This window comes from Camponotus vicinus, unplaced genomic scaffold (assembly GCF_025532165.1).
Source record: "Camponotus vicinus isolate PSW18456_S1 unplaced genomic scaffold, iyCamVici1.0 SCAF_10, whole genome shotgun sequence".
NCBI classification, from domain to species: domain Eukaryota; kingdom Metazoa; phylum Arthropoda; class Insecta; order Hymenoptera; family Formicidae; genus Camponotus; species Camponotus vicinus.
In genome coordinates, this window is record NW_028141946.1 from 5,358,498 (window position 1) to 5,371,060 (window position 12,563).

At 42.3% G+C, this 12,563-nt stretch overlaps 1 long non-coding RNA gene across 4 annotated transcripts in view; it reads left to right on the top strand.

Annotated features, from left to right (window-relative positions):
* Positions 1-12,563, top strand: part of LOC145960214 (uncharacterized) — a 264,245-nt gene that overhangs the window by 224,714 nt on the left and 26,968 nt on the right. For all 4 annotated transcript variants that reach the window (XR_014435303.1, XR_014435304.1, XR_014435302.1 and 1 more), the window contains one exon: positions 7,594-7,756. This is a non-coding gene — a long non-coding RNA (uncharacterized LOC145960214). The remainder of the gene's footprint in view (positions 1-7,593; positions 7,757-12,563) is intronic.

Sequence of the window (12,563 nt, forward strand, 5' to 3'; positions counted from 1 at the left end):
TTTAATGCATCAATCGCATTGTTTGAAATGTGTAATGTCGATGTTCATCTCTTGAAAGTTTATTTTTTTATTTATTAAAATACTTAATATATATCTTAATTATTTTAATTTAATTTCTTTTATTCACGCGCGATATAAATTAAAATTAAAATATTTTAATATTATTATTATAGATGTCATTTAGTCCTATGTTTTGAAAAATATTCAATTAAACTGAACATCATTATTAAATATCGCGTTTTAATCGTGTATTAATCGCGTATGTAGAATCAATGAAGATTATCACGTATGAAGAATCAGCAAAAGATGCATACTCTTTGATTCTTATTGATTTTTACCGAATTAGTTCGAGGTAATTCTCGACATATGGAACTCAATGGTGCGTAACAACGTGGATACCCGTCACGGGCTGTCCACTCGTCACACCAGAGTTATGGAGAACTCTCGAGGAAAATCTCGAAGACGAGACGGCACACTTGAGAATTCAGTGCGTAGATCTCGAAGAGAGGAGAAAAGGGAGGGGGAAAAAAGATGCAAACGCGAATCGCGAGAAAGTGCGTCACGACTCGCCTTTAACGCGCCTAATTCTACCCAGGTGGATCAAAAACGCGTTGACAAGGATTTGCGACTTTCAATAAACTGACGTTCAAAGCTGACGTCTTAAGTAGTTAACGGTATTGAGTATTTAAGTCATTGCTTGATAAGTGTTTCATTAATAATGCGGATGATTTTATCTAGGAAGAGTTTTAAATAGACACACAATGCTTTGTGTTAAATAATATATCGTTTTTGTGTTCACAAAAATTGAGTGGTTCTATAAACATCATAAAGATAAAGATTACTTGCGATAAAATATGTGTTATAATGAAATTGAGAGAAAAAGTAAGATAACAATCACATTTTTTTCGATTGATACTTGACAGAAAACTTCAAGAGAATTACGTATATCCACATGTGCGTGTGCGTGCAACCATTATCCAATCAAACGAATAGCCGCGTTCTCTAAACGCGCGAGATGCTAAAACACGCATCCCATTCAGCGAGCTACGTCGTTCCGCTTTCAAGAGACGCAACTTTCGTCACGCGCTCACCTTTCTCCACTTCCCGTCGAACAATGCGACTAACCGTCGGGGAGTCGTAAAAGCGTCCACTTGTGAGCGAACGAGCGGGATGAAATCGAGCCGCGGAACTCGCTAATCGACCTTCCTCTCCGTTTTAGCCGCAGAACGCGCGCGTATCCCGCTTTTTAAAGATGCCTTTGAGGAGCGCCTCTTGGCGCGGGCGCTGCTCACTTTGGCGCGGCCGGTAGGTGTTAAAAAGGGCGCTAAGGAGGGCGTGTCGTCTCGTCCATTAAAGAAACGCTCAATGCATCGACGGCTCTAAGTGGCGACAAGTCGCAGCATTCGCGTATAACCCTCGCTAATTTTCCGCCATAAAGCTACCGGCCGGCATCGGAATAAATAAACGCGCGGCGGCACGACGGATACAGTGGGCACAGTTTATGCCGTTGCCGAAGGTGCGAAGTGGGGCTACCGAGGAGCGGGGCCCGAGGAGCGGACAACGCGCGGACCCGCGCCGAGTCGGGCCGGGCAGGGGACCCGCCACGCCAATGCAAATTTGCGCGCGGCGAGCCGCGTATAAACGATAATTCATTTTGCGCCCGTTAACGCCCGACGCCGCGTGTGTCCGCGTGTGTTTTCACGCGGCCAACGGGGGCGCCCCCGAATTACTCCTGCCTCTCTCTCTCTCTCTCTCGCGTTGCTAATTGGCAAATTCAATTCTCGCGGAATTATCATCGCCGCCACGCCGATACCGTATCGCCCATTTCACACAGCGAGGCTCTTTTCACCGTCTAATTAACTCCTTCGGATTTGCCATTAACGCAGTTTATTTAACGCATTTTGGTTCTGCAGACCGGTAACGCTTCATCTTTCTCTAACTGATTTAAATGAATGATATTATTGTTGTAAAGCACAATAAGCAATCCAATTACAGATCCATGAACTTTGTATCGTCTGCTTGTATAAAAAACTTTTAATTTGTTTATATTTAAATCTGTATTAGATTTTTGGCAACCAGTCTTTCGATTTCGCGTATAAATTTCATTCGCATTTTCCTCGTTAAATCATGCACACTGAAAATGAGCATCACAACGAATGAATATAAATACACTTGCGTAATTGGACCGTCTTTCTCTCACCACATCCGGGTGGACTCTGCGATCCCGCGCGATATTTATCGGCGGTCTGTAATTTAAAGATCCTTGTTAGCGCCGATTACGCTGCCGCGCTAACACCATCAGCGACACCCATGTCCGATGGGATGTTATCCACGTGGACGTCGACCCGGGCTTGAATGGGTACGAATGTTTAAAATTCCATTCCGCGTGCCCGACGCGTACGAGATGTTTTTTTTTTTAAAAAGAACCACGGGATATATGCGATGCGAAATCCGGCGAAAATAACGACGCATATTTATTCGTCACGTGAAACTCGCAAGTTATTTAAGAGAGTGAACGTTATTATCACTTAGCATCGTTTATTCAACGTTGTCTTTTGATCATAAATTTATAGATTATAGTCTTTCGAGTGAATCAATGAAAATGTTACTGATTATATATATAATAATGAGACAAAATTTCATCGAAAGAAAGAGTATTTCACTGATCTTGAGTGAAACCATTCGCACTTTGCTCCTCCGTTTCATTAATTAGAGCCAATAAGATTTTATTTAAAAATCAGTAATAATTGTATATATTTATAAGATGTAGCTTTTAAAGGTTTTTCCATTTTATGCATTATTTTTTGGGAAAGCCTCCAATACATACACATATTTCTGGAAAAATGAAACATATATGTAAAATTATTATTCAAATTTAAAATTATATATTTTTTAAATATAACAATTGTTAAATGTAAATTTATAAAAAATGGACAAGACTATTGATAATATTAGACTATTTCTTCAGAGATTTGTTTAACGAAAAATATTGTCAAAAATTTTTCTCATATATAATATTGCAAGATGCGTAAAATATCACTAATTGAAACAGCCGTTATCTAATTGATTCTGTCAGTGAGATATCACTGATTTACAGTGCTATACTTATAATTGAGATTATCAATGACCATTCAGTGCTTTTGAACAATAATATATTGATTCTATTTAAGAGAATAATGAACGCATCTGTGATATCGGAACAGAAAAATTCTAGATAATAAATATAGAAAGTATGTGTACACATGGACGAGTGATGTGCAAGTAGGATACAGAAGTAGTACATGCAATTAAGAATAGAATAAGAGAAAGTCTTTGTGGGGAAGTCGTAAGCAGGGGATTGTGTAAGCGAGAGTGTCAGAGAGTGCAGCAGGTCTAGACCGTCAATATGTAATCGCAATCAATTATCCTGAGTTTCTAAAAAATGGCACCGCGTTCAAGTAGCAACTCGTAGAAAGCCTTAAAATCTCCGATGATGCAAGCATTACGGGACGGTATTCTAGAACCTTGGTATGTTTTCTATCTATATAATCTTTCATAAAATGTAGCGCGATGTAGCAGCATTATCGGCTGATCAGCGTATCATCTCCTATTTTAATTAATCGTGAAAGTGTCTTTACACTTTGAGTATACTTAGCATATGCCTCCTTACTCAGACCTTTAATGGCTCATCTCCATGATGAGTGCTTAAGAATCCAGATATCCTTCAAGCATCAGTAAATCTATTCCGCGAATGCGGCTCGCTTGTAACAGCCGTATTGATTCGATTGATTTAATTGAAAATGCCGTCGAAGGTTGTATGTACGAGCGCGAATATCAGCATAAGCAAGTAATTGCGATCCATTATAGGAATAAATACCTGGTGCGATATGATCCCTCTTTCTTTCAACGCCGTTTAACCACTTTCGATGTCCTCCGCTTGTCAGAGGTCGCATTTCCGAGATGCCTATCGCGGAAACCGATTATGCATTATAAATAGCGATACGACGTATCGGGGACGACGCGTTTTCTTCGCGCGCTTGTATGATTTGTTGTCTAACATTGAAGCACAACCGTGTCTCAATTTGAGATGCATCTTCGATATGATCCTAATCACAGATACGCGAGATATGAGAGATATATGCTCGCTCTTTCGCTTAACATTAGTTCCACGTAGTTTTTCCCCACATCAGCTCGAAATCCGGAATCGGCGGAAAAAGAGACGCGGCGACGAGATCGAAACGGCGGCCTTCCCGCGGTCGCGACATTTAAGAATCGTAAAGTATCCGCCGTGAGTACGCTCAACGCTCGCCGCGACTTTTTATATTCCGCGCCGACAGTCCATAAACCGCCGTCGCGGATGAACGCGAAGAGACGCGCGGCCGCTCTCTTCTCTCTTGGTTGAATTTTTTTTTTCACCGGCGCGTCATCGCCCATTTTCTCTCCTACCTTCCCTCGTTGGGCCCATTATCCAGGGCCGCCGCTGCGAACAGAGGCCCCGATCCGCGCGATCTCAGGCCACTTCGGTGTAGATCCGGGCAGCATTCTCTCTACCGGCCACTTTCAGATATGATCGTCGTAAAGTAAATTGCCAGCGCGCAAGAATCGCGTGGGAGTAAATTACGAGAATAAATAAGGCGTAAACGACTGCGGAGGAAACTTTGAACCTCCTTAAGCCTAGTGTGGGCGCCGGCTAGCTTTTTAGATCCGACATATGGAACATAGACATGCAGTCTTAAATGTAACAGGGCTGAGTGCAGCGAAAAGGATTACTCGGGATTTTGATTGATTCTATTCTCTCTCTTTCCTAATTTTATTTACATGTGTATTGATAAATAACAAACTGTTAAATTAAATTTTAATTGAATTGATAATATATCTGTCGCGATGTGGCAAGATATAATGCTTCAAATTCCCAGAATATTTATTTATCTAGAATTATCGAATGAATGCTTCGACTAATTTAAATTAACTTGTTATTAAGAAGAATGTCGAAAAATATCGAGGAAATTTCGTAAAAAGAGAGAAGAGGAAAAAGAGAGAAACGAGTTCTCCGGCATCTCCAAATAAAAATATCCGAATAAAGCAGACCTGTGTGATGGACCGCCCACGTCTAATTGACACCCAATCTAACAGTGCAGTGAGAAAACTTTCTCTCGTGGGATAATACTTTAAAAAGACAGATAACACATACGAGAAAGAAAGAAGAGATGAAGAGAAGAAACACTGCTCTATATAAAATACGTACATATAACAAAATTAAAATTCTACTACATTTATCGAATAAAAGAAAACTTTATGATACACAATTATTGGAACAACAAAGTTTCCTCGAAACATTGCGCGTTATCTTATTTCCCAACGCGATTCTCAGCATTGGCTTTATCTATCCGAAAGGAGCGCGAGATGTGAGCGATTCCGTCTCGCCATTTAATTCGCCGATCGGCGAGATACGATGCTATGCGCGATCGTTAACGCCGATAGGTCGCGGCGGCCCCTAGACCTGAACGACCGACCCTGCCGGTATCGATAAAACCGCCGCCGCAATGATCCGGCGATGATACTTTGGCGTAATCTCAACATCCGCGGCAAATGAGAGAACGAAATGTCGAGGGAGAGTAAGAATCGGAGAATCGCGGGGACGAGCAGAAGCGCGAGCGAGAAGAGAACAGCTGTGGAGGATAAAGGAAGGGGAGAGAGATAAGAAGGGTAGGGTGTTCCGGCGAGTCGTCCACCGAGGTGTCGGCAAACAGGGCCGTTCGACGAGTGGTTCGACTCCGGTGGTCCACGACGGTAATGCCTTAGTTTCCATGCAAACTGGCCGTACGCCTCCATACCTTACGCATAACCAGATATTAACATGGGAAGTGGCCGATGCGCGAACTCTCCGGACCCCATCGTTGTCCCCTTCTCTGTTTCCTTTTCTCTCCTTGCTGCGATTCGTGCCCCCTTTTCTCGTCGCCAAAGGTAGGATCGAGATCGAGATCGTGATCTCGATCGAGCCTACGAAACGTGTCTCCGATATGCTCAGGCACCTGGTCGATTCCAGCCGTTAAACTGCTATTCAGATCTATTTCAAAGATAGATATATTCCTTCGATCGTGTAGATTGCGCTAATCGACCCCAGCCGCAACGAATTGATAGTGAGCTGCGTTCCCTGAGATACATCGATGCGATCGATAATAAATAATCCCGGAATGTTATGATCGAATGAGACAGTGACGTAAAAGCAAATTCATTATTTCGAAGAGGATGTTAATGGAATAATGGAAACCGCGAATTTCACATTTACGCATTACATTCTCACGCACGGAATTTCAACGCGGTGCTACTCGCTTTTCGCACGCATAATGAATCGAAAAGAGATCTATTTGTACAACTTTATAATATGATATGACATTATACAATATCGTAATATAAGATAATCTATGTAATATAAGATAATATAAGATAATCTATTCTTAAATTAAAAGTATAATAAGAGATTTAAAAAAAGTAATTTGTAAGGAATTATGTAATGTTTTCTTGAAAAATATTCTTCTTGACTCTCAATCGACCTTTAACGATGACATTCCTTCAATTGAATGCATTATAAATCTATTGCTTCAACTTGATCCACCAGCAATCACATCTTATTATACAAGAGCGACTGTTACCGATTGTACTTGTATCAGAATTCAAGCAGAATGCAATATTGATTGACACTTGGAATCTGAAAGCTACGCAAGAATATATTATAGACTATTTAAGATGGATACTTGAAAGTAACATTCGACGTAATCCGGGATATGATGCAATTCGCAAATATAATAAGAAAAAGATCGTATCGAGAAGAAAAGTCGGAGTCTATTCGACGCATATGGCTGATGCTCCTAATACGGTCTGGCACATCTACGCGCCGGCTGATTCTTTGGCAAATTACCGGCACATTGGATACGGATTCGATCGAGCCTTATCATCGGAATCGATTTGTTTCGCGAGCGTATCCATCTCCGATCTTCGATCCAGATCCCCGCGCGCTCGCTCAGACATCCTCCTCCGCGGTCCCATCGCGATCGACGGCGGTACGCGGCGTACGTGCAAGAAACTGACACAGGTAAGGCAACCAACGGGTTCCCTGGATCATATGTCAGAGACAAACGACGCTCACGTAACAAGATGGCGTCATGGTTCTCGGGGAATCGCTGTACTTAACGCTGATTGCTCCCCGAACACCTTAGCTGCGTTCGTTCTCGTACACTCCATTCAGATAATGTCTGCGAAGATCCCCGTATCTTCGAAAGATTCAAAGATCGATGATGTACGGTGTGCCTAATGTTTCTTTCAATTAAGTTTATTAAACCTAAGATTTTAAGAGAGATTTTTACATTTTATATTTTAATATTTTTATAAAGGATATTTTAAAAAATGGATACGTAAAATCAAATTTTGTAAAAATTCTAATTCTTTTAACATTGAAGAATCGATAACTTTCCGAGTTGGAAATTATAAAATTTCGATATAAAATTAATAATTATAAATTAAGAATATAAAAAGATAGATTTTATGACTCTTATATTACGTTATATTACTTTCTGTAGAAGCGAATAAAATATATAAAATGTTTTTTAATTACAGATCTCGCACGAAAAGGTCAAAACGCGGAAACAAAAGAGGCAAGTATTCACTCGCCGTTAACGCAGAAAATTCTCAAAGAAGATACATCGCAAGGAGAAGGATCGCGAAGGGTTTAAATGGCAAACAACGTCAGAAGGCGGCAGAAGGGGAAACGGAGATAATGGTAATTGTTAAAGTAATTACGCCACCCTTATTTATGATCGTAATACTTTGTTCCTAACGTCTCGAGGATCGCGTGCTTCGCGGCAGAATGTAACGGCGGCGTAATAAAAACCTCCGAGTTCTCTCTCTGTGCAATTAAGCGAGCATACAAACCTTTCGGTCACGCCATTTCTTCAGCGATCAATCTTGCCGCAACTCATCGACAAGCTTATCTCGAAAGAAAACACTCTTTACGATCCGGCCGCACGATATTGAACGAACGATCGATTCGATCGACGCACTTCCGGTTTGGTGAATCCATATTGATTTTCCCACGTGCGAAAACGTATTTCTCGAATCGTAAGAAAAAGATCTCCTTAGATCGAGCGCAATCACGTGTCGAGAGGCAGCTTTTACCGGCTATTCTTATAGGTGTACCGCGAACAGATCATTCGATCCCCCTTTTGTGGATCGACTGTACGTCGGGGTCAGCGCATAATGTCATTCGGGGGATGGTCGGTCACGTAGTCGAGAGAAATACCTCGGCAGAACGAGCGGCGTTTGCGCCGTCGGCCGACATCTCTCGCCTTTTGCTAAGTGTCCAATCTCGGATTTAGAACGAACACCGTGATCTCGGCATGAGTAAATCGCATGCATTCGCATCGGCAATGATCTCGATTACGATTTACCATAAAGTTTCCCTCGTGTCGTTTCCAGGCGTGATACTTTCCTTTTCTCCCTACATTTTCAATATTGAATTGCTCGATAACTTATATTAACACACCTTAAAATAAATTTGTTATGTAAATCTGTTACGTAAAATATTCTATATTACGTAAAATGTTTTCTCTATAATTATATTTCCAATTTCAGATATATTCGATATTTTTAAAAAATTTTGTCTACCCAGTGTATTTTTTTTCGCTTTGGCAATATTTTAGAAACTTGAATATATGTTTTTAAATTAGAAAGATATTCTATTATTTTCGGAATTAAAATTAAATTAATTAATTCTAATATTTTCGGAAACACGTCGATCTGAGAAGCCGAGTTAGCAGTAAGTCCTCGTCACGATAAATTTTCGTACGGCATGAAAACGATTGGTTCATAATCTCTGATCTATGAACGTATCTATCGTGAGACGATACGAGGCCGGCGTAGGACGACGAAAAGACGCCGCTCCGTCGCCTCTCATAGACCTATAACGGGCTCTACCTTTTCGCCTCGCGCTTATAGTTGCGACAGTTATTAGTCAAGATTAGCTCTCGTACGCGCGGGAGAACAGCGGGCCTCACGGCGCGCCTGTATTTTGACAGGGCTCATCTCGGAATTAATCGGCACTCGTTTCGTGGCGTTGGGATTACGATTTATCTGCATTATCCTCGTATAACCATCGGACGAAGCTCCCGAACCGCGTTTCCTCCTTCTCTCCTCTTATTCCTATTCTCTCTCCCTCTTCGTTCCTTTCCCCTCCGCACCCTGTTCCCGCCGTTCGACGCTCTCTCGCCCGCTTCCTCCTCTTCTCTCTTCCAGGAATTAAGATTTCTGCGCCGTGAAATCCCGCCGGGTTTCACCGTTGCAGCATACAAGTCGCAGGTATTGTGTGTACGCCGTATGGTACCACCTAGGAGCGAGAAACTCATAAGTACACGCACCTCGCGCGGACCACCGTTGTGTGATTAGGTGCGCCCGCGTGTCGTTCGTTGAACGTGACACGTGTTCGACGTTTCGTTCCTCGAGAATGCACGGCTCATCGAACGCTTGTGCGAACGCAGGGGCCGCCGTGTGCTACAAGACTGCGAATGCAATCTAGCGTATGACCTTCGCAAAAGAAATATCACCATCGCGCGTGTGTGTAAAATTTCTCCCAAATTATATAATCTACATACAGATTGTGTACATTTTGTGCGTTGCCACAAATTTCAAGTATAAATTCTTCGGTCAATTTACAGAATTGACTTCTTCTATTAAACATTTAATTAGACGCTCCCTTTTTGTATAACTTTGAAATTTCTCTCTAGAAAAAGAAATTAATTTTTTTATCCAGCAACACATTTAACATTGTCTTAAATTCCTTATTCTCGAATGGGTCTGTTTTGCAACGCGGTTCTCATCGAATCCGCGAAAGAGCGACTGTATGAAATACAGAGGCGGCGAGAAACATTTGGTTGCGAAATTAGCTAACGACGCGACGCGTAGGTTGACAGGCGCAGCCAGGTAGCGCCCGAGCTGCCGCGGATAATGCATCGCCGTGTTCCCGCCGACCACAACGACCGGTGGTAGCGAGGAGACGTAGCGGATACGTCGACGATGCGTATAACGGGGAACATGATTAGCGGCTGGTTCCCTCGATACGGCGCGAGAAACGCGGACCACCCCCGTAGAGACGCGTACGCCTCTCGGCGGCACGTAAGGTTCGCACTACCCGCTCGTACATATCGGCGCGAGGATTCATAAGGTAGGCTACCTTACGGCTCTGTGGTGTCGCACTTCCGTCGTATCTCATTCTCGTATCTCGTTTCTCGCGCCTCTCCGGCGGGAGAACAAGGAGCGATGGAAGTAGGCGAAAGCCGACGTTTAACCCGCGGCACAAAACATGCTGCTTTCTTAACGTTTCGTTACTGTAGGACGAGGAAAAAATCTATTGTGACAATGTGACGGGAAAAAACGCACCCTCGCAGAATCAGCGAGAAGAATTTTCTCATATAAAAGTATTCGCGGAATTCATACCTGCCTCTTCTTTTCCGGTCATCCGACATTGTTCTTCTCAAGATAATGCGATAAAAATTCTCATCCTGCGAATTCTCCCGTGATAATTAATAATCTTAATTATAATAGAACGGCAAAAGTATTTATTCTAAATGTAAAAGTAATTGCGATGGCACTTTTTAATTTTGAAATGTGCTCCTATTTTTGCGCTAATCGATATATCGAATATTGAAACCATATCAAATTTCTCATTTTATCTCAATTTATTTTTTTAATTTATTTTAATTTATTATTTTTTATCTCAAGTTGAGCATTTTCTTCGTCTTATGATATAAAGACAGTAAGAGCGTGTATTCACGTCGTATCTGAAATTACGAATTTATATCGTGGAGAAGCGCGTCGGATCAGCTGATTTAGAAAAAATTTGTTTATGCCACGCGCGATGCGATATATCAGCGTCCGGATAAGCGTGTAAGTACGTCGCTTTTGATTTGTCGACCCCTCGTGGATTAATCGGAGGATCAGTAAGCTACTAGATATTTGCGGGCCGACTCGAAAGTGAGATCTCAAGCGCGACAATGAGAGTCCTCGCGCGGGTTGGTCGGAATCTGTATATACGACCGACCTGTTGCAAATGCGAATTAATGAGGCGCATACGTCTTAGCGTGATATTACGGGTTGATCTAAACTCGATAAAGGCAAGACCGTATGTATATCTCCTTCGTGCGCATAGCTCATAATGCAACGGACGTACAAGCGCAGGATATTAATTTATAACAGCAGCAAATGCAAGGACGTTATACTTTCGTTAGTAATATTCTCAACCTTCTTTAAACGATGCTTATCGGAGAATGTAATAGATCCTCCTTATATATTTCGTGCGCACCACCGTAATAAAGGCGAACCAAAGATTTATGATGTCTCTCCATCATTAGCCAGCGTGCCATTAAAATTGCGGGGATCGTATTGTTTTGAAAATAACGAATGTATATTAAATGTCGAAATATGAGTGACACTATGTTACTTGACGTTTTAAGAATGAGATACATTGTCCGCATCGATTATGCTCCGCCATGTGATTTGTGTCCGCTGTATCGTCTTCAAAGTGTTAACGATCCTGACATGCCGACATACTTTCGAGACTGGTCAAGAGCGATTTCAACTGATACTTTTAGATGGCCAAGATAGATCCGATATCATCGGTGGACTCGGTGGTTACCACTCCTGTACATCATTTGTCTCGGTCTCTTTTACGTTCTAGTGTCATATTATTCTACGTACCGGGTGAAGCCTTTCCAGTGAATTTACTCAACTATAAAATCAAAGCACAAATATATCTGTAATGAATTTCATTCGTAGAAACGTCTTTCATGTAATGTCCATCACATAACAATTTTTTTCTCGGTATTTTTAACGATACCATTCAATGTTGTCCATCACATAACAATTTTTTTCTCGGTATTTTTAACGGTACCATTCAATGTTTCCTTAAAAATTATCGATGTTAGGCGAATATCTCTGATACAAGTCCGTCGAATTCATGAATTGCGAGTTGCACGATAGCAAGCTACCATTTTTCTGCCTGCATGGGCTACCTCTCAGCGATCGGGCGGTACAAAGTCCCATAAAGTACGTCCCTTCGCGAGTCGGTGGGGGCGATATACGGTGACCGATTTCGATGCCAAGTTTGGTGTATTAGCGACGATGCGTCGAGGAGTCGCGACGAAAATCCTCAGGACACCGGGTAGTCTTGGCGGAGAGTAGGGTTACAGCGCGTACTCGAGTGTAGCCGAGACCACCCACGGGTTGAATCGATCAGCAACTGATACCCCCGAAGATGCGAAAGAAAAGGGAGAGAAAGAGAGATGAAGGAGAGGACTTACAGGTGTACCAGGGCTGCTTATGCGCCCACAAGACGCGCCTCAATTCACGATAACGGCGCGAGCGCAGCGCAAGTTTCGAGACCTATCGGGGCGCGGGAGCTTTTGAGAATCGATCTTATCGCGATGGAGACTTACGACTAGCGCGCGAACTCCGGTTGCTCCGACCGGGAAACAAATCAGGCAATCGATCGTTGATGCAGAGATCGGACAAGTATTCGCCTCAGACTGAATTTTTTA